This window comes from Tamandua tetradactyla, chromosome 14, assembly GCF_023851605.1.
Source record: "Tamandua tetradactyla isolate mTamTet1 chromosome 14, mTamTet1.pri, whole genome shotgun sequence".
NCBI classification, from domain to species: domain Eukaryota; kingdom Metazoa; phylum Chordata; class Mammalia; order Pilosa; family Myrmecophagidae; genus Tamandua; species Tamandua tetradactyla.
In genome coordinates, this window is record NC_135340.1 from 68,357,613 (window position 1) to 68,381,015 (window position 23,403).

At 37.8% G+C, this 23,403-nt stretch overlaps 1 long non-coding RNA gene across 3 annotated transcripts in view; it reads left to right on the top strand.

Moving 5' to 3' along the window:
- The window catches only part of LOC143655162 (uncharacterized), a 603,365-nt gene that overhangs the window by 555,432 nt on the left and 24,530 nt on the right, over window positions 1-23,403 (top strand). Inside the window, exon 10 of one of the 3 annotated variants that reach the window (XR_013162083.1) lies at window positions 8,349-8,467. The exons of the other annotated variants lie outside the window; for them this stretch is intronic. This is a non-coding gene — a long non-coding RNA (uncharacterized LOC143655162). Of the gene's footprint in view, window positions 1-8,348; window positions 8,468-23,403 lie in introns of those variants that run through there. 3 annotated transcript variants of the gene reach the window in all.

The window sequence follows — 23,403 nt, forward strand, 5'->3', positions numbered from 1 at the left end:
CGTTAATGCTTCACCTTCAGCCTTCAGCCATTCTTGTATATTGAATTAGACAGAAAGCCACTTTCCGTGCTCTTGCCTTCTCCAGCGGTAGACTGTTGTTACTTGTTATTTGGGCTTGGCTGGATGATGGTGGGGAGCAAAGGGAACTGTTGCTATAAGCTTGTGTGTCCCAGAGGTATAGCTTCCTCATCACCCATGCTTCTCTTTGCTGTGGTAGTCAAATTCTGCCTGAATCTGTGGTATTTCCTTTGCAGGAGAGTGGTTCTTAGTGGAATATCTCATGATACTGGTATGGCGTCCTAATTCCAGGACATTTTCCTGCCTTTCCCTCAGGGGTAGAGTTTCTTTTTTTTCCTTATGGTTTCCTCCTGCCACAATAGGTCTTCACCTGTGCCCTGGAGTAGACAAGATATGCTGCTCCTCTTCCAGGTGCTTAAGGTTTTGTTCCACGTGAGAAAAGGTTCTTGGCAGGGGGGCAGAATTTGTGCATTCTTGCAGGGGAAGCTTATCCCTTCCTGCACACTTACACAGACGAGGGTACTTTCTTTGATTCCTCACCCTGACCCCAATCCTACGAACACCCAGTGGAGGTCTATGGGGAAGAAAAGCCTTTAAGTGTGAATTTCCTTCTGTTGTGGAGCTCCCAAGGTTTCTGTATCATTGCCCTAGCCCATTTGTTCAAATTTTAGCAGAATCCTTTTTTGCTTGTAGGTGATGTATTAGTCAGTACTCTCCAGGGAAACAACCAGTAGGAGATGTCTATAAATATTATGAGATTTTTATTAAATTTGTCTCATGCGACTGTGGCAATGCACAAGTCCAAATCCCATAGGGCAGGCTACAAGCTGGAAACTCAGAGGTTTTCAGTGAATTCTCCAGGAGAACCTGGCTGGTTGAAGTAGAGATGGAAATTCTCCCTTCTAACTGCTGAAATCATCACTTCTCTTTTTAAAGCCTTCAACTGGTTGGATGAGACTTCTTTCATTGTTGAAGGCAGTTGTTGTAGATACAATCAGCTATAGATGCAATCAATGTACTGATGATTTAAGCCCATGAAATATCCTCACAGTAACAACCAGGCCCCTGCTTGCTTCACCAAACAACTGGGCAAATAAACTGGCTAAGCTGGCACACGAACTTAACCATTACAGGTGGCTAGTGAACTTTTCTTTCTATACTGTGCCAGTCCACTCACACTGGGTTTCTTGAAGGTACCTGCCCATCCTTGCAGTTCAGGCTACCTCATTGCTCCGTAACATCAGCTCTCCAATGGGTTCAAGTAAACTTATGATTTTGGAGTCTGTCTGGCTTTTCTCATTGTTAGGGTACTAATGATCCAGCTTTCTGTACCTACAAGCCAAATAGAAATCTTCCAAATTCTTTATTTTACAGAAGCACAGCAGAATCATTCAACCCAATTAATGATACCATTAGTAAGTGACAATATAAAAACTAGAACTCATGAATTCTGCTTTATATTAAGGACTCTTGCAATTATTCCAACACACCTCAGACCTTTCCCTCCCTCCCCTCTGAGTTCTCTTTGACTCCGTCCATCTTTCAAAATCAAATTTCCTCCAAGGTCAAGTCCTTTGCCTTCTCTTTCTCTGACTCTTCTCATGAGACAGTGTTGTCATTCTCAAGACCTCAGCTATCATCTTCACGCTGATTTACTAAAACGTTTCCATTTTTATTTCTAATCCAGATGCCATCTTTTTACCTGCTAATTAAATCTCTGTAGATGGATGTAACTTCTTCCTCTTAAATTCAACCTGCCAGCTGAACCAAATATTTAACCTCTTATCTGCCCCTTTCCCCACCTCCTCCCTATCTCTAAATCAGTGCTGTTGGCTGACCCCCATTTTCCTGTTGGAGGTACCTCATTTTCCTGGTCTGCTAGTCTCACAAACCTTGGATTCATATTGATAATGTTCTGCTTATCTCTACCTGCCAATTCTCACAATAAAATACATATTTTCCCTCTGACCTGCCTTTATTATTCATTTCTCCCCACTTTTCTGGTTGAGACCTTTTTTTGCCTTATTATGGATCACTGCCACATTATACTGAATGTGCCTGTCCTCCATTCTCTTTCCCACCCAACTCCTAGTCCTTTACCTGCTCCCAGCTGCTAAGCATGCACAATAGATAAATTTTCCTGAAAAATGGCTTTTATCATATCACTTCTCCGTTTAAGAATCTACAATAGTTTAGTATCATTTTGTGGATCAAATCCAATACCTCTTATTTTAGAATTCAGGGCCTCCTATCGACTCAATCCAGTATCATTTTTACTATGCTTATTGGGGTCACTTAAAGTCTACTTTCTTGAGCCCCTCCCCACTTCCAGCTCCTCATTTCACAAACGCGCACACACATTATATGGGGGCATACAAGTGCTTCAATAATTGTTGCTGTCTGGCTCAATTACTGATAAAAACCTGGGTTTAATTTCCCAGTTACTATGTGTGTAGACATGGGTGTAATGAAGTGTTCTTTTATTGGACTGGCACTAGAGATGAGAATTTGATTCTTTGTTTAAAAAAATACTATACAATAAAAAGAAAAAGCAATAGGAAGTGCCTCTTACCTTTAAGTGAGGAACATATAAGCTTGGTAATTAGATTTACACTATGATGCCTAACGTATTTGATGGCTGATTTAGAAAACTTCTCCTAAACATGCCAATGCGCCATTTAAATGAAAAAATGGATGAGGGGAGTGATTCCCAAATGGAAGAGCCTCTTAAAATTTTGTTTTCATTCATTTAAATGAAGATTGCACACCAAGAAACAGAATGTCAAAGATTATTTGAAATCTGTCAAAAAAAATTACTGGCTGTTGGAGACTTTCGTTTTCTGGATGACTTAGAGGGAGGGCGTAGGGCCTGATGCTAAATCTTGGCTTGCCTGATAACTTCTTCTTTATATATTATTCCAGATGTCTACTCATCTGAATTATTTTATATACAGAGGGATGGAGAGAAAAAGCAGTGATGGAACTAGATGGAATTGTTTAGATAGAAAGAATTCCATTTAAATCTAATTCCCTCGATAGCATTAATTTGGTAAAAACTCTGGTACATAACCTGCTCCTAACCTTACATTGAGCAGTCACAGCTGGCTTTAAAAAAAATGCGTTGTCGATTCTAAGCTGCAGTAGCTCTCGTTTGCCACCACCAATGGTGCCGCCTATCCGGTGTGCGAAGTAACTAATAAGGGCCTGATTGAAGTTTTGACTTCTATTACTCCAGCCATGGTGGGGTCCCTTGAGGATGAGTAGGAAATGCCTCTAGACCCTAGATGCTGTGTGCCTGATTCACAGCCATTCCACCCTTACAGCTGCTGCTGCTCAGCTTCGGGTAGTGTTTGTGTATGTCAGTGCTTGTCTCCAATAAGGCTGAGGCATTACACAGAGATGGTATGCGAAAGTTTACATTAATCATTACAGGATGGTGCTGGCAAACATTTGCAATTCATTTATTCCCTCCCTCCCTCCCTCCCTCCTTCCTTCCTTTCTTCCCTTTTTCCTTCCTCTTTCTGATCTGTTCCCTGTCTCAAGAGGAGGGATTCAAAGGATGGTGTGTCTTGCCTTAACTTGGCTACGTCACTTGTGATTAAAAGGGGGCTATTTGTTCTCTTTTTGCTTTCATTCTTTCCTCTTTTAAAGCAGCTCTAGAGGGTGTAAGGACAGGTGAAGAAAGGGGAAAAACAGGGGAGAGGAGGGAGGAAATGAGGGAATGTAGATGGTAACACAAAGGTTAATTGAGAGGAGTAACGGCCAAATATGTGAAGGGAAAAGTAAATTGAAGTTGTAAAGAAAGAAATAGTTATGAAAAATGAGTGAGAGTTCACCCGATGATTTATGCTGAGACCTCTTAATATCCTGATACTTCAGTTTGGTTTTCTATAGAATGGAAATGCTATCCCTTCTTTGATAAAACACTCTTTGAAATCTTTGCCGACTAGTCTGTCTTTGGAAGCAAATCATTAAGCTTTGTTTTTAAAAAAAAACAGGTTTCTAGTGAGTGCCAGAATCAGTTATTTTTTCTCTGTTTTAAAGCTGTAGCATGTATTGGAAAATATTGATTATTCAAAAATCACCCAGGGCCTTTCTGGCCAATTCTAGATAATACATTTCCCTCTTTTACCTCTTAAGGTATAAATTTAATAAGTAGCTATATCCTAACCATGGTGCCCTTTGCCATTTAACTTTAGAATGCATGCAAATGTTCAGAAAAATACATGTAAAGCATTTTATAATTATTTAACTTTTAGAAAATCATTAGATATTGTTAAAAATCCATCATTTTCCTTTCATAAGCCAATCTGAAAGGAAAAGGTTTGGATCATCAACCTGAAGGTCAGCCTTCCGATCTTATAAACCAATTTATTTATTTTTACTTTCCAGCTGTAGCCCAATTCTGTCTCATTAAATTTGCTAAGAAACAAAACAAGTTCTCTAAAGGACCCATTTTGTGTCCCAGCTCCTAGAGCGCTGCCTTACCTTCTTACTGTCTTATATTAGGTGAAGAAAAGATTCTTAAAGAGGGATGAGTTATTCTTGTAAAGCTGCTTTTCTGTTAATATATTCCATATTCAACCTCTTGGCCTATACATTACTGCATTTTACATTACTTCATTACTGTACATTTTGTTATTGATTTTGATTAAATCCATTTGGAAGTCAATATTCACAACAGTAAAAACAGAGGGTATGTTAGACTATTATATACAGTACATTTATCCTCCTCTATCATACCCTGGATGTACATTAAAGATCTGGGAGTCTTTTCTGCCTGTTCGGTAAATCTTATCAGGAGATGCTTCCAAAGCAAGAAATCATCCCAGCCCTTATCAGGGCATCCAAGTACGTAGAGCTGAAAGATGTGCAATGCTTATAAGGTGCTAAAAGACTTCCAAGCTCCACGCCTTGCTCTCATCCAGGCTCCCCCCAGCCAATCCTGTCGCCAGCTGGCTGAGTTTGTTTTAGTATTTACCATGTGCTAGAAGCCGCCCTGTTTATGGGAGAGCACATTTGCTGGCCTTGCTATTGCTTAGGCAGATGGAAGCTTCAAAATCATAGGGAAAAGACACCTTTGCTATTAGCATCAGCTTTGTCAGAGGTGTGGGGGAGGCCAGAGCAACCTGCCAGCTGAGCTCAGTCAGCTGTGATTAAGACAGAGTAACCCACCAATAGTGAAAATAGCCAATCAGCTGGAAATGGCCTCCCAGAGCTTTCAAAACATTGTCACCTGCCAGCTGAGCAGCTCCTACTCCCCATCTATTATTGGTGGAGAGAAGGAAGATGACCTGCTTGCAATGAATGCCCTTAAAAAGTTGCAAATGATGACCTGCCTCCCATGTTACTAGTCCCACCCCTGCTCATTTTCCCATAAAAAAAAGCGCTTGAATAATAACTTGTCAAAAGGGGAGAAATAAACGCTCCTTTTACAAATATAAACCTATCTTATTTAAAATGTTGATATTTGATTCAGGATGGAGTTGTTTGCATTAATTTTGATTTTGTAAAAAATATTGCATAGTCAAATGTTATTTATTTTGATTACTGAGGGTTTTTTTTTTTCCTGGTTTCCTCCCCACCTTAAATTTTGCAAGGTGAATGCCTTCTTGCCTCACCTTAATCCCAGTCCTTTTTTATTAAACATCACCATTTGCTCACAGCAGCACTGTGAGACAGGTGTATAGCCATTTCAGAGATGATAAGCTGAGGCTGCTGGAGATCAAAAAGTCTTGTCTAAGGATATTCAAGAAAGTCATGGCAGACATGGTCTAGAACACTGGCTTTCTGAATCCTGTCCTGATATTCTTTACATTTACATTCCAGGCCATCCCACACGACACAAAAATAATCTTAAACATTTTTACAAATAAATCCAAATATAGCAATTTGCATATAAAACCGTGATCACACTTAATCTGTATCACAGATCTGTATAGAGGTATCGTGATAGTCCCTGTTTACAAAGGAAGAATTTGTTAGAGAGCCACATCAAATAAATTGACTAGGATAGAACTACACAGAAAATAAATGGCAAGATATGAATATAAACCCAGGTTTTCTGAGTCTGAATCTAGGCCCTTTTAGTTTTTTCTTGGATAGGGAAAGATTTTTTGAACAAGAAAGCACGAAAGGTATTGATTAGAAAATAAAATATTTATAAATTTGACTACATTAAAATTGACAACTTAGGGCGGACCGCAGTGGCTCAGTGGCAGGGTTCTCACCTGCCATGCTGGAGACCCGGTTCGATTCCCGGTGCCTGCCCATGCAAGAAAAAAAAATGGACAACTCTGGGTTCGATTCCTGGTGCCTGTTCATGCAAAAAAAGAAAGAAATTGACAACTTAAGTGACTCTTAAACAAAGTAAGCAGACAGTTTACAAACTGGGAAAAAGTATTTCCAATTACAAAACCAAAAGCCTGGTATGAAGAATATTTAAAGAACTTCTAAAAATAAGTAAGCAAATGAATAATAGAGGAATGGACAATGGCATGAATAAATATATGAAGAGATGTTCAGCATCATGAGTTATTAGCGAAGTGAAAACTAAGTCCATAATGAGATACCATTTTTTACCCATTTGATGCGCAAAATAGTAACATGATTAACAATACTAAGTGTTAGAGAGGAAATGGATCTATAGGAATGTTTAAACAGTGCTGGTGTGAGTAAAAACTGGTGCAACTGCTTGGGGTAATAGTGTAGCATTGTCACTTGTAGCTGATCTCTGTATATCCTATGTGCTTGTTTGAGGCTGTTATGTACCCCAGAAAAGCCCTGTTCGTTTAATCCTATTTTGTGGAGACAGACTTGTTGTTTAGGGTGGGAACTTTTAATTGGATTGTTTCCATGGAAATGTGACACGCCCAATTGTGGGTGGGACCTTTTGATTAGATGGAGATGTGGCCCCACCCATCCAAGATGAGTCTTAATTAGTTTACTGGCATCCTTTAAGACAGAAACATGTTGGAGAAAGTTCAGACACAGACATGTGGAGCTGTAGAAGGAGCTAAGATATCCATTTGAACTCAGAAACATGTGACAGGGAAACTACAGAATCAACCTTTCTTAAGAGAAGGTATCCTCTTTTTGGTGCCTTAATTTGGACATTTCACAGCCTTAGAATTGTAACCTGTAACTTAATAAGTCTCCTTTATAAAAGCCAATCCATTCCTGGTATATTGCATTCCAGCAGCTTTAGCAAACCAAAACACCCTCAACCCAGTAATTCAGCTTTTGGTATATTGTCAAGAGAAACACTTATACTTATAGAATAGGAGTCATATAAACAAATCACACACACACACCTTTAGGAAATCATTTATAATTTGATTCAACAATTTTTCATTGAGCACCTCCCATGAATCAGGGGTTTTTAAATGGGTTCTTGAGTTACAAAAATAAACAAGGGGCAATAATTGAGAGACATACTATCGGGTCAGAAAGACAGATACACAAGCAATACTTGCGTTATAATCAAAATGCTTTTAATGGTCCAGAAGAGGGAGCAGCTAATTCTGTCCTCGAAGAGGGAATTTATGAGCAGAAATTTGATTCAAGAAGGGCACAAATACATGGGCCCAAAGAGGTGGCCCAAAGCTCCTTTGCAAAGGTGGGATTTGAACTTGGCCTGAAAAGCTGGCTAGACATGGAACAATGAGCAGGATGTTCAGCCAGCATTGGGGAGGTTGGAACAAGGTGCAGAAATGCGCAAGACACGGAGCACAAGCCTAAGTGGAGAGGAGGCTGTAAGTAAGTGACTGATGGGTTCTATTCAGCCAGATGACTGATCTTGATACTTCTGTCGTATCAGCATCATAATTTGATGCGACTGAAAAAAAGGAAAGAATTTTAGTTTCCTGAGTAAAGGGTACATCACAATTAAAGGAGGCTGTTTTTCAGATCTTTTGCTAGTGAGTGGCCTCCTTCAGAAATTCTTCTTGCCCCAGAGGTTTGCCAAGCTTTGTAAGTGGTACTCAGCAAGGACGTGTCCTGCTTGGCTCCCTGTGGGAGGGATGGCCTGGCTCTGTCCTCATGGTGCGCTCTGGGTTTGGAGGTTCAGCCCAGTTCACGGGAGGCAGAGATGGGTGAAGCAAAGAGCAGCAGGGTATCAGTTTTCAGGAGAGGAGAGAGGCTTTAAACCCTCAAAGATGACAGAGCATAAAACAGAACAGATGAAGAAGAAGGAGAGAACAAAGGTCACCACTGGGAGAAGTAGCCGGATAATAATAATTATAACACTCCATTAAGACCTTATACTTGCTGAACACTTTTGACACTTTATCATTAAAAAATGATTTCACATTTGAGGGTCAATTTCACAGATTCCGAGCCCGATTTTGATCTGAAAGCTGGACTGCAGAGGAGAAAGAAGATTGGGCGGGCAACTGACAAGGGCTTTTTCTGAGAAGACATAGAAGCACACGCTCGATGAAAGCATGGAAAATGAGTAGGTGCCTCAAATTATTAAGAATTAAGCTAGGAGCATGGAATTTAATGAGGTGTTCCTTTATCTCATTCAGGAAAAACTTGGGTTGGTCAGGGACACTGATCCTATAACCAAGGAATTTTTTTTTCTTTTTTGTGCATGGTCTGGAAATACGAACCCGGGTCTCCTGCATGAAAGGTGGGCATTCTAACTACTGAACCACCCATGCACCCTATAACCAAGGAGTTTTAGGGTCACAAAGAACCTTTGATCATGTCCAAACCCCTCTTATGGCTCTACAGAGAATTAGTGTCTTTTGCTACGGTTATGTTTCAGTGCCTATTCCTAGCAGATATAAAGAATTGCATTAGCTTTTTAAATTCCTTGGAGCATTTTATAAACCTGGGTAATGCAGTCCTGCTTAAAGTCGACAGTTATAGATGGCTTCATTTTTAGCCCAAGTCTTCCATGACCTCAATTACCACATTAAAATATTGTTAGCAGATTAAGATTCAAATAGCATTTATTATACAAGATCAAGTTCACTTTACAAGTAATTTACATATGGTCACAATGACTCCGTGCCAATTGCTTACAATTTGGACATTGTTTGTGGGAGAGCGGCCAGCACTAATGCACAGGATTGAGGCATAATTTATTATGAGACTCTTTCAGCTGTAGGATATTTAGGGAATAAGGCAACATGGCAGAAGTCAGTGCACATAATCAGTGTAGCTCTTTGAATTACCCTAAGTTAGAAAACAGCAATGCAGTTATGATTCTACCTGTTCAGCTTCTGGAACAGAAAAAGTCTGGTACTAACAAAATGAACTCAGGGATACAAGAAGGAAGGGGGTGGGTTTATAGTTGATAGTTTGAGCCAGCTTTATAAAGCATCCTTCTCCTCCATCTATATTTCTTCATTTTCCTCCCCATATAATGCTTTAGATCATGGAATATAGCACAGTGGTTAAGAACAAAGCTGTTGAGTGGGCTGCCCGGGTTCAAATGCTAGCTGTGCTTCTTTCTGACTGTGTGACTTTAGGCAATCCATATAACCATTCTGTGCCTCAATTTCCTCTCATGTAAAATGGAAATAAACGGCTTACCCCATGGCTTTGTTGTGAGGATGAAATGAGGTAATTGAGGTAATACATCTAAAGTGCTTAGAACAGTGCCTCACTTATTGTAAGACCAACAAAAGTATTGGCAATTACTATTAGTCTTTCTGTTATGTGTTTCTATATTCCCTTAAATTTTTGCTTTCTATGAGGGTACTTATGTTAAATTCCCATCTTTTTTTTTTTAGCATGCCTGCCAAGCTACTTAATTCTGAGCTCCTCTAGGAAACAAAACTGGACCTATCTCTCTCTTTGATTCTGTCCTACCACATATATCAGTCTATAGCACACAATATTGGGGACAGGTAGAGATTCAGATCATGTAATGACCAAAGTGGTTCATTTATTCTCTTTTTCTTTTTTTTTTACATGGGCAGGCACCGGGAATCGAACCCAGGTCCTCGGGCATGGCAGGCAAGCATTCTTACCTGCCGAGCCACCGTGGCCCACCCAGTTCATTTATTTTCAAATCGAGTCAGCAAAAAAGAACTTGTTGAAAATCTCAGCACCCAGAAGGTTGTGGGCCTTGAGAATTCCTGTCTTTTACCCTCCAACCCATAATCATCCCTCAGCTGACTCAGTGAGATCTACTGGCAAACCCCATTCTTTTCAGCCTTCTCCTGTGTAGGGCAGGTGTAAGAACTCCATTCCTGTATCCTAAACGCTAGGAGGCACTCAGAGATATGCCTACCCAAGAACCCATAATGACTTTTTTTCCTGCTGTGTTATCATTATAGCAGAAGCAATTACTAAAAAAGTAGTGATTCTCTAAGTGTGGTTCCAGGACTGCCGTGTCGGCATTATCTGGGGACTTAGATATGCCAGAGTTGGGCCCCTATAATCTGTGTTCTAGCAAGCCCTCCAGGGCATTCTAAGGTGAAGTTTGAGAAACTCTGCTCAGAAGTGCTGTGGTTCTCTGGATGCCCATCATTAAAAGCAATAACTATTCCAAGAAAGGCGAAGAAATGCAGAGGTAGACAGGAGGGCCAATTGAGAGCAACCATAGTAAGCCATCATGGATTGACTGGTTTGTGCCAGACCATGTGCGTAGACGACTTAAGATGTGTCCTCTTATTTAATTTCACCTCAGCCTGTTAAGGAGATGGTATTAACTAGTATTGCTGGGGAAGGAAACTGAAGCATAAACCTCTACCCAAGGCCACTAGGGTAAGTTGCAGAGCTAAAAATTGAACCCTGCTCTGGCTGATCTCCTAACTCATGCCTCTTCCACTCTTCCACTAATGATTGACAAACCTTTAAAATGAATGCCTTTCTTTTTTAGGCTTAGTTTACATTATTTCTATTTCAGGTAAATATTATTTCTCCATTTCTATAAATGTCATAGCTTTGTCTGAATCCATTTCTACAACTACACATTTTTGTGTGTATCTGTATGTAAGTATTGTAGCTAAATTCTGCACCTTGAAAATACAGGTTAGCTGTTTCATTTAGCAAACAACTGTTGAGCACCTGCAGTGTGCTGGGTATTGTAAAAGTGCATGCATGGATGCTCAAGTTGGCATCCTATGACCTCAGAGTGATAACTCGAATAAGGGATCCAAATTATATGAAGAAAAATGTCTGCAAAGAGCTCAGATATTTAAGATAGATAGATCTTAAATAGAATTTAAGATATTAAGGTAATAAGAAACTTCTCAAGAAGTAATCATTGATGCTAATGTTGAGATTAAGTCACATTGCTGACTGATTTGTATATTAACTATCTTAAATTGAGGCATTGGAAAACTAGTAGCAATAGGGTTTCATCCATGTTTATAAACACTGTTTATTCTCTCCAAAGCATTTATTGAGGGTATTCTATGTGTCTAGCACTTTCTTATAACTTGCAGCAAGTGATAAGAAAGAACTAGAAAATACAGTCCCCGCTCTCAAAGAACTAGCAAAGGGACTTTGTCTTTTGGCTTACCCTGCTGTTATCAAGATCAATCAATCACTTGCTTTAAAATAAAATGTTCTACTCTGCTTAAGGCTATTAGTGATCATCCTCACATAAAAATGATTTGATTTCTCACCAGCATCTTTGAATTTCATTTAATATCTAGGGTTTCCTAACCTTTTTTTTAAATTGTAACATCAAATCTGTAATCAAAGTATAAACTTACCTAATGTAACAAATGCTTGTCTTTATTCATCCTGTAAATTATTGAGTGCTCTGGGATACAAAGATGAAAAAAAACGTGGTCCTTGCACTCAACAAAGTCACAGTCAGGTATGGAAACAAATAATTATAATGAAAAGAGATGTACACTACCACTAGTATGTACCAACAAGTAATGGTGTAGAGCAAATTGATTCTTGGAGGTGGTGATAATTGAAAAGAGTTTTGAAGAGTGATTAGACACTCTAGGTGGATATGGGGGCATTTTCAGCATATAGGGAACAGCACTTATGAAGGTACATGACCCAATGTGGCATATTAAGGAAACCATGGTTAGAGTTTGTGAGCATTAGGGATAAGGGGGAGAAATTTAGGGGAAAGAAAATTCTTGAATACCATTTTCAGGACTTGGCAATGAAGACCCACCGTCAGATAGTAAACAAGGTCACATGACTTTTAAACAAGAGAATTGGACATTCAGATTTGTACCCTGAGGAGTTCTTTATGGTTGGAATGTTAATTATTATGGAGTTAGTGGACATTGAGAATATTACTCTCCTTTCCCCCTAAATATGCCCAAGCTCTAACTATGACAAATTTTAGAAAGACTTAGGAGTAGAATTGACAGGATTCAGAAATTGAATGTGTGAGATATTCAGCTCCTGAACACACGTATCAGCTTTTCATATTTGTTGGTCTGTGTTTGGCCATTTGCTGTTAAAAATTGATATTATTCACATTATTTGTGAGTGTGGCTGCAAAGACCAATGTATGACCTGTTATCGTTTCAAAGCAAGAACTTGAAAAGAACATCTCTTGCTTTGGAGGTCTTTACTTGAATTTTAAAGAGTCTGTTTGCAACTTGGACTCTGAGGCTGAGTCTATAATATTGCCTGGAGCCATCATTTCCACATTGATCATGAAGCAATCAATCAAACACCAAATGATTAATCTAATTCTGCAGGCTTGCTGCTCATGCAACCTAACTGCTTAGCTACTGATCGGTGGGTAGAAACAACAGATACAGACCCGAATAAGCTCAGTTTTTCTTGGTATCTTGATATGATCTTGGACTCCAAACCATACCTGATTCTAGCATCTCCCCCAACCCATTTTAAGTATTCTCTCCTGTAATTTTCTGCAATGCCTTACTGATATCTCTCTTCTAACATCTACTGTAATATGTATATATGTCTAGATATTATACTCCAGGGAGCCATGATCTTTGCCGTAGTCGTCTTTCTGTTACTTCCATTATTTTATGCAAGGCATGGAACATGCTTCCATCACCATACTTTTGCAGTCTTTCTTATAAATAAGAGTCTCACTCTCCATTCCCACCATAATGAAGGAAACTTGTAACCTAACAGCTATGACCTTTGTCAACAAACTGACTAATTCAGTGATGAGTAATTGGGGTCAGGTCAACACAATCCGTGGAGATAAGAAAAACATGGCAGACTTATTCCTGAGATGGGAAAACTTTGAACCACATGGAAACATGATCAGAAGTAGTGGCTTCTTTCATGAGCCATGCTTTAAGCAAATGCATCATCTCTCTTTAAAATATTAATAATGGCCCAGTGAGATATCTCAGTTAGATATTTTCAGCATGATAACAGGATGGTTAATACCTCCTGGAAGAGCAGTGATTGGCATGCTATCAGAGCTTGGGGCTAACTTATAAATGCCCCCAGGAGACCACTGACCTAACATGGCTGGATTTTCATCTCCTCCTGAAGCATATTTGGTTCTACATTAGAAGTTTTCCATAGTAAGCACTATAGAGATATTTGTTGAATATAAATCACTAGCATGTTATTAAAAGAGAAATATTGAATTGGGAGTTTGAAAACCTTTGTCACATCCCTGTCTCATGCTGACTAGCTGTCTGCCTTTGTGCAGATCATTTTCCATTGTTGGACCTCAGTGTCTTTGTCAAGTGGGTTGAGCTAGGTAATCTTTTTTTTTTTTTTTTTTTCACATGGGCAGGCACTGGGAATCGAACCCGGTCCTCTGGCATGGCAGGTGAGCACTCTTGCCTGCTGAGGCACCGTGGCCTGCCTAGGCCAGATAATCTTAAGATCTTTTTCACTCTAACTCTATGACTCTGCAGTATTGTGAAAGTCAGTTTACAGATCCCTAATGGAACACTGTCTCTGGCTAGAGAATTTAGAAAATCTTCAAAAAACCCTTTCTCATGATTATTATATATTTATATATTCTATTTTATAAAATATAATCCTTAATTTTATTTTATAATTTTGAATGAGTGATAAGTCTGTGAATATGAAACATGACAAAATATTTTTAAATGCCCATAGAGGGCACCTACTAATATTATGAGACATTTTAAAAACCCAGTTGTACCACACTGAGCTATGTTTTTCTTTAAGAAGTTGATATGATATATATGCCAGGGGCTGGGCTTGTATTTGTAAAGAGTCAGTGTTCTGATAAAGTTCAAGGCAGAAGGATCAGTTATTTAAAGAGGAGTATGATGGGAAGGGGTGACCCTCACCTTCTGGGAGTTCACCCCAGGTTTGAGAGCAGACATAAGTCCAACTTGATTTTGGTATTCTTGATATCAAGAAAGTGTTTCTTGTACATTTTCATTTGATTCTAAGTAAAAACCACTGAAAACTAGATGTTGATAAATAACATGGTAAAACATCATTTTATTCCTCAGAGCATTCATAATATAGACAAGATAAGATAGACTAAGAAGCAGCCAAGATAGTAAATATATACAACTTACATATATTTCCAGGTTTAAAATGTATCTAAAGTCAAAATCATAAAGTAATGGCATAGGAGAAATAGCAAGGAAAAGGACAACAATACACAATGAAATTCCTTCCTTTTCTTACTCAAATGATCAGATCAGACTCCACTGTTAGTGCTTTCTGAAATGAAGATCAAGAAGTTCAAAAGAGGAAATAGTGACATAGAATGGGAAAAACTCAGGGTCAGGACATAAAAGGTCCTGGGGTGCTAAGAATGCCATGTCCCTTCCTGGCCCTCAGTTTCTTCATCTGTAAAGTGAGGTTACCGGGCTCGGCCAGTATTTTTCCATGTTGAAAAATTATAGACCTCTGAGGACATTTCCATAGTCCTCTGGGGGGCCCATGGACCCCAGTTTGAGGAATACTTGATTACCTGGCATCAGCGTGATCATAAATGCAAGCCCAAATGCTGGCATTGAAATCACGGCCCATTCTCAGTTATACGATGGTCAACGATTGACTTAAAATTTGCCCACCTGAATTAGATCTTTCAACAAAGAAGTATCTCCTTTGTGCCGACACTGTTCTAGGCATCAGGGACACGTCGGATCACATAATAAGTAAGATCCTTTCCCCTGTGGAGCTTACATTGTGGCAGGGAGAGACTATAAACAATAGTGATAATAAATAAGGAAATTAATTTTGAATTAAAAATACTTTAAACATTTTCATAGGGAATTCAAGGACTCCTGCAAATGTATCCATGCATTCCAGTTTCAGAAACAAGCCTTTGAGGTTGGTGGTTTAGTGACTCCTCAAGGACCCCTTTGAGGTCGGACAGCCAGCAGAGACCTTCCCCACCATGCAGGCTAACTGAATGCAAACTGCTGAATGTAAGTCCCACCAGATTCTATAAGCCGCGAGGAATTTTCCTCACCATCACTCTGATTTGTGGCTCACCCTGTTCTGAAGCAACATGGAGGTGTTTCTAGGCACAGGGCCAAACCCTCATTGCAGGGCTCAGAGAGAGCACAACTCCAGAGAAAAATCATTAAATTAGGCAAAGATCCAATAGACTTAAATTTTCTGGTTTTGATTGCTTACTGTGAGGGACACTATGACATGATTTAAAATGATGATTTAATGTAGCAAGAGGAGAGGGACTCTAAAAAACAAATAGTGCAATCATACAGTTCTAATAAAATTAGTCTATTATGTGCAAATTGATTGCTGGTGCCTAGATTTACATGATGTTTATGATATCAGAATATCTGACAAAATTGATGTCAATATTTATGCCTCCATAAATTACTCACACAGCACTATTATGATGGCTTCTAATTAAAGTGGAACCAAACTAATTGACCTTTAAATCCAAAGGACTTTGTAACCCAAAACTCATCCATGCTGGGATGGCAGCTGCATTAGTGTGGGGACAAAATACACTTTAGGGTGGGGTAATGTCTTACCATGCACAAATAAATTATATATTTTGCAAGAGCTAGTTCCATGAAAAATGTTTAGATTTGATTCAACCCACATGAACTCTGCTGCCTTGCAGAGTTCTTGACAAACTAAGCCTGTGGCTTTGTACTAGGGTGTTTGAATGATTGATTCTTTTTTCAGACAAAGAAATACCTGCTCTTTGCTTTTCAGTGTTAGGTCACATGGGATATTTTATCATAGCAAAGACTCTTTTTTGCTTGGTTGCTTTTAAACTTTTTGTTCTGAAATAATTTAATATTTACAGTGGCGTTGCAAAGATAGTACTCAGAGACCCAAATTCCCTTGAAGTTAACAGCTTACAAAACTGCATTATATTTGTCAAAACTGAGAAATTATTGGTACAATACTATTAACAAAACTACAGATTTCATTTGTATTTCATCAGTTTTTTCACCAATGTCCTTAACCATGGTTCACAGATTAGCATTGATGTAATACTATTAATTTAACTACAGACTTTATTCAGATTTTATCAATTTTTCCATTAATGTATTCTTTCTGTTCCAGGATCCCATGTTGCATTTACTTATCATCTCCTTAGTCTACTCTGATCTGTGATAGTTTCTCAGTCCTTCCATGTTTTTCATGACTTTCACAGTTTTTAGGAGTACTGGTTTCATATTTTAGTATGCCCTTTAATTTGGCTTTTCCTGATGTATTCTTATGATTAGACTGGGCTTGTAGTTTTTTAGGGGATGAATAACAGTGAGATAAAGTGCACTTCCTACCGTGTCATATCAGCAAGTACATGCTATCAACATGCCTTATCACATGAAACCTTGATCACTTGGTGAAGAGAAATCTGTCAGATTTCTCCACTGTAGATTTACTATTTTTTTCCTTTTTTGTATTTTTTTAGAAGGAAGTCACTAAGTCTAGCCCACATTCAAGGTAAGGAGGATTAAGTTCCACTTTTTGGGGCATAGTATCTACATAAAATAGTTGAGATTTCTTTAGAAGCATGAATTGTCCTTAATCCTCCATTTATTTCTTTAATCGTCTGTTTCTATCAGTAGAACATGTGTGTATTTACTGTTATTTTTTGGATTATAATCCAATAATATTTTCATTTATTTTGCTTCTCAAATCATTCCACATTTGGCCATTTGGGGCTCTTCGGGCATTTGACATGCCTGTCATTTTTTTTGGGGGGGGTGCACTTTCTTTCCTTCTGTCATTACAAGATAAACATGCTCCAGGCTCATCGTGCATTTTCTATGCTTCAGCTTTAGAATCAGCCATTTCTTTTTAAAGTCCATGTCTCTTTTTTTATTAAAGAATGATATTTAGAAACCAGGTTCTAGGCACTGGGTGTGCTCGTAGTTATTGGGGTATCACTGCTTCCAAGCTAGGAGATATTATATGTATACAAACCCATGTATGCACATGTATCTTTATTTCTGTATCTATCTACCATGTAAACATGAGTTCACACTGATGAGTCTGACTCTAATCCGTTCTATTCCATCTGAGATAGCTCATCCTAGCACTCCTCCCTTGTTCATTAGTCATTTCTTATTGACAGTGAGAAGCCTGGTTTTCATTATCTACTATTTATTTGCTTATTTGTTTCACCCTAGTGTGCATATAAAGTAGTTTCAGAATTGCTAGCCCATAGTCCTGTGAGAAACAAATTTGCCAATTAGAGTGAGATATTTATATTTCTTTTTGTCTATAGTCTTATAAAGTCCAGACAATATGCCATTTTCCAAAGTTACTTCAGTGAGCGACTTTCCCCCACCTCCTTCAGTGAGTTATGCCATATATTTGTGATAGTTAGATTACTTTCCATTCTTTACTGAGATCTCTCAACATTCTGGTTGATATTTTAAAATTTTTATAACTTATATTCAGTTATATGGATTTTTAAAAATGTGTACAATAATTATTCTGCTATCCCAGTACCACACAGAACAGTTTATGTAGAATTTCCCTGCATGACCCCTTTGTCATCTCTCTCTCTCTCTCTCTCCCTTCCCCAAGTCATGGCAAACATTAATCTGTTTTCTATCCCTACATTTTTGCCTCTTCTGTAATATTATATAAATGAAATTATACAGTACGTAGGCTTTGGATACATACTCTTATCAAAATATATTTAAGATTCATCTGTGTTGCTTTGTGAATCACTAGCTTGTTCCTTTTTATTGTTGAGTGGTATCCCATTATATGGATGTTTATCTATTTGTCTATTCAAGGATATCTTAGTTACATCCAGTGTTTGGCAATTATGAATCAAGCTGCCATAAATATCTTTATACAAATTTTTGTGTAAACATAAATTTTTCGTTCACTTTGGCAAATATCTGGGAGTGGAATTGCTGAGTTGCATAAGTATATGTTTAACTTGATAAGAGACTCAAAGTTCTTTTGAATAAAATTGTTATGAGATTTCAAATTTATGTTTGTCCGATAACATCCAAAGGAGTTGACCAATGTTGTTAAAATTTGACATAGAATGAAAGAGCAACAAGATATATATATTTTTTATTAATTAAAAAAAGAAGAAATTAACACATTTAGAAATCATTCCATTCTACATATGCAATCAGTAATTCTTAATATCATCACATAGATGTATGATTATCATTTCTTAGTACATTTGCATCGATTTAGGAAAAGAACTAGCAAAACAACAGAAAAAGATATAGAATGTTAATATAGAGAAAAAAATAAAAATAATAATAATAATAAAAAATAAAAAAAATATATATATAAAAAGGAAAAAGAAAAAAAACAAAAGCCACAAACAAACAAACAAAAAACTATAGCTCAGATGACAAAAAAAAACCTATAGCTCAGATGTGATATCAAATTTGATTTCAGTTTTCAAGTTACTTTTGTGAAGCCCAAAATTGTATATTATGAAGTTCCAAATGGATAAATCTTTTGATATATAAATTCACTTTCTGATGCATAAACTAATGAATAAGAGTGGTGGATATGGAGATGGAATTGAAAGAATGGATGTGAGTAAAATGTGATATTAAAATCTAAGGTTTGGTGTATCTGCCGAGGCATGAGATGTGTGGATAAAAGAAGAGAGGAGAGTCCAGGATGTCCACGATGGTACCAGCTGCAGGAACAGGAAATTTAGGATGCAGGAATGAAGCTACCCTCCCGGTCTTTCCTATCACTGCTGTATCTGCCTCCACTAACCGTCTCCCAGTGAAGCGTGGGGACTTGCTGTACAGAGTTTAGGCTTCCCGTCTACCATTCCTCACTTCTCACCCCTGTCTGGATAGATCTCTACCACATTTTCCACCTCCTTTAACCCCACCAAATTCTCAAAACAGAACTAAAACCACTTCCATGCTTCAAACTCTTCTATGATTTTGCATTGTATGTGGGATAATATTCAAATTCTTTAGAGTACCCCAAAAAGCTTTCCCCAATCAGATTCCCGTTTAGTAGCCATGAAAGCATTCTGCCTTTCATCCCATCGTGTTAACCTCCCTCTGGCCAGTCTTTCACTATTTCTGTTTTTTTCTGAAGAAAATCACCGTGTTTCCCAGAAAGTGGATGATAGGACTCCATCTAGTGCTATGAGATGGATGCATAATATTTCCCTTGATGGGATCAGAAGACATGATAATCTCTCTCTCTTCTGCATAATTTACCTGGCAATCATTTCAGCCTTATTTCAGTTGCTCCATGGGCCTTAACCTGTTAATTAACTCATTATTAGTGTTTAAATTCATTTAAGTCTTCTTTCCTCTCCCACCAGACTTTATGCTCCCTGAGGCAGGTATTAATGTTTATTTATTTTTTATAATCTCCTTCAGCACTTGGCATAGGGCCTGACAAAAAGCAGGAGTGCAACGGGATTTGGTTTGTTCTTAGGAAGGCAAAAAGAATGACAATAAACAAAACTTCTTCTATTTTATAACATACAATGCTCCCTGATCGTCCCCTGAAAAAGCTTGGCTTTAACTTTCCTTCTCTTTCTGTTAATAACAATGCTGATTATCTTTTGATGATTATAAACTCTAACATTTCTCTTTGAAGACATATTATTAGAAACATAAAATAATAATAAAAACAATGCATTTGGGAATTTAAGCAACCATAGAGGACAAAACTTGGTTGTTAGTTTGGGTCAGAATAGCTGGATTCTCATCTTGTTTCTGACATAAACTTGTTGTGTGTCCTTAAGCAAACTTAATCTTCTAGAAGAAGGTGAATTCTGTTCCTTAAGGTCCTTTGTAGCTTGAAAATGCTAGTGTTTCTTGTACTATTCTGGAAGTGTACTTCTACAGAACTACACTTCCTCTTCTCTCTACTCTGGTTTAATATTGCAGGTTGGAAGAGGCAGTGAGGTGCAGTTATTACACTACATGATATTTTGATTAATGTACTTAACTAAAGATTTGTTGCATATTGAAAGTTCGTCAGTCATGGTTTCATGCTTGTGTTCATTTTCAGTGTTCAACTCCAAATCCTTCTTGTGTTTGCACTGAAAAGCCTTCTATCTGCATTTCAGAGAAGACTTTTCAGTTTTGTTATAAAACCTCATTACTTTTGTGTCACAGACTTAGTGGAGCCTTCTCTGTTGAATTGAATCATACAATTCACTATTAGCTGGACATTTAATACTATATTGCCTTTATATTATTCAGTATTCCTCTTGGTTCTTTTATTTGCACTTTGGTAACATCTCAGGAGAAGAAATTGAAAGATAATATTCCTTTCAAATAATTCACTCCTGTCCCAGGAAAGCAGTGTTTTAAAGATAATTATTTAAACAAAATATACTATCTTTTTCTAATCTTATTAATTAAGCCCCCTACAATAATGAAAGAGAAAATGAGTAAATAATCCAGAAAATAGTCTTTTTTTTTTCCACAAAAATTGTCTTAAAAAATTGCTCAAGATCATCATCGCATGTCACTTACTTTGTGAACTTCTTCTGAATTCCGTCTGGTGTTCCCCTCTGTAATTGCACTTACTAAGGTCTCTTCTACTAGACTGTAAGTTCTTTAAGGACAAGGAATGCTCTTGGTCAACTATAAGGCACCAAAGGTTTATGAAATGAAACGAAAGCTCCAAATACAAATTTATACTATTATCGAACAAAACTGCCTGGGAAATAGATGCAACATGGGTAAACACTATTTTTAAGTTAAATTTGCTTTTAGAAAGTATGCCTTACTTACTTCAAAATTCCTGTGGTCTTAATAGCTACCATCAATTTAGAAGGCTTGGTTCCAAAATTGCTGGGTGACAAATAATGCCTAAATGTAGTAGTTTAAAATAATTTTATTTTAGTTTTTCATTTTCAACTTTTTATTTTGAAATAATTTTAACTTATAAGACAGTTGCAAAAATAATACAAAAATAAATAGCAAGAAGTCCAACATACCCCTCACCTAGCTACCCAGATTCACCATTGTCTTAGGTTGCCAAAGGTGCCAAAATGCAGTATATGTGAAAAGGGCTGGCTTCTGACAATGGGCCTTTATTAGTTTACAAGCTTATGGTTCTGAGGTCATGAAAATGTCCAAGTCAAGGAATTATCAAGACAATACCATCTTCTTAAAGACAAGGTGCAGGTGATCCTGAACTTCTCTGTCAAATGGCAAGGTACAGGGCAGCATCTGCTGGTCTCCTCCTTTTCTGGTTTCAATTCTTTCAGCTTTTGGCTTCAGTAGCTTCCTCTCTGTTTCTGTATCTTTCTCTCTCAGCTTCTGTATCTTTCTGTGTCTTTCTCTATATATTTCATCTTCTTATAAAGGACTTTGCTAAAAGGATTAAGAACCATCCTGAATAAGGTGGTTCCTCAAAAAGTTAAATAGGAGCCACGGAAATGAGGAGTGAATGTATAATGGGTGTAGGGTTTTGTTTGGGGTGAGAGGAAAGTTCTGGTAATGGATGGTGCTGAGGTCCTAAAGATCCTACTCACCAAAAGATCCTGCTTACAATGGGTCCACACCCACAGAAATGGATTAACTTTAAAAACATACTTTTCTGGGGCCCATAAAGCCTCCAAACCAATCCAAACATCCATCTACTATCCATCCATCCATCCATTGATCCATCCATCCATCCATCTAACTAACTAATCATCCATCTATCATCCATCATCTTTCTATTTTCTTAACATTTGAGATTAGTTTGTATATATCATATTCCTTGATAAATGAAAATTTCCACGTACATTTCCTAAGAATAAGAATATTCACTTATGTAATCATCCCTCCATTCAGTTATATTCAAGAAATGTAACATTGGTATAAAGCTTACAGACTTTTTTCTGATTTTTTTCACATGTTCCAATAGTGACTTTTTGGGCCTTTTATCCCCCATTGTTAGATCCAGTCCAGGCTCATGTATTATATTGAATTTAATTGTCATTGTCTCTTTAGCCACTCTTTCTTAATTGTGGAAACATATGTACAACATAAACCTGCCATCCCCAAAACTCCCAAGCATACCATTCAGTAGCATTACTCACATTCACAGTGTTGCATTACCCTTAACACCATCCATTACAGAACTTTCTTATCACCCCAAATGAAACCCTACACCCATTCTGCATTCACTCCTCATTCCCCTGGCTCCTGTTTAACTTTTTGAGGAACCACCAGACTGCTATCCACAGTAGCTGCACCATTTTACAGTCTCAGCAATGTACAAATGTTCCTGTATATGCGCATCCTCACCAGCACCTGTTTTTTTTCCTCCCAAAGTAGCCATTCTAGTGGGTATAAGGTGCCATATCACAGTGGTTTTGATCTGAATTTCCTTAGTGACTAATGGTATAGAACATTTTTTCATGTGCTTATTGACCATTTGTATATCTTTTTGTAAGAAAAATCTGCTCAAATTCATTGCCAATTTTTATCATGTTGTCTTCCTATTGTTGAGCTGTAGAAGATTTTTAAATATATTCTGATATTAAACCCTTTTCAGATATATTGCTTTCAAATATTTTCTTCCATTCTATTGATTGCCTTTACACTGTATTGATAATGTCAATAAAGTGTTAAGTGTGAAACACTTTATTGAAAATGTCAATTGGTACATAAAAGTTTTTAATTTTGAAAAAGTCCAATTGATCTATTTTTTTCCTCTTGTTGCTTTACACAGTCTTTTTATTTTACTCATCATTTTCTGGTGGGGAATTTTGGAAGAGTTCAGGTTTATCTCTGATCCAGTGGCATCCACTGAGACAGAAGCTGGAGGATTCACAACCAAAATGGCTTCATCGCTCACGTCTAATGCCTCATTGCTCCTTGGCTTCTGATTCTCTTTCCACGTGGTGCCTTTCCAAGTGACTTGGGCTTCTCACAGAATGGAAGTATACGGACTCTTACATAGTAGCCTGCTTCTCCCAGAATGATCATTCCAAGAGGCTCAGTTAGAAACTACAAGCTTCTTCTGACTTGGCCTTCATAGTCCAGAATGTCACTTTTATCCCATTCTGTTGGTCAAACATGTCACTCAGGCTGTCTGCAACTCAAAGACAGGGGAAGAATA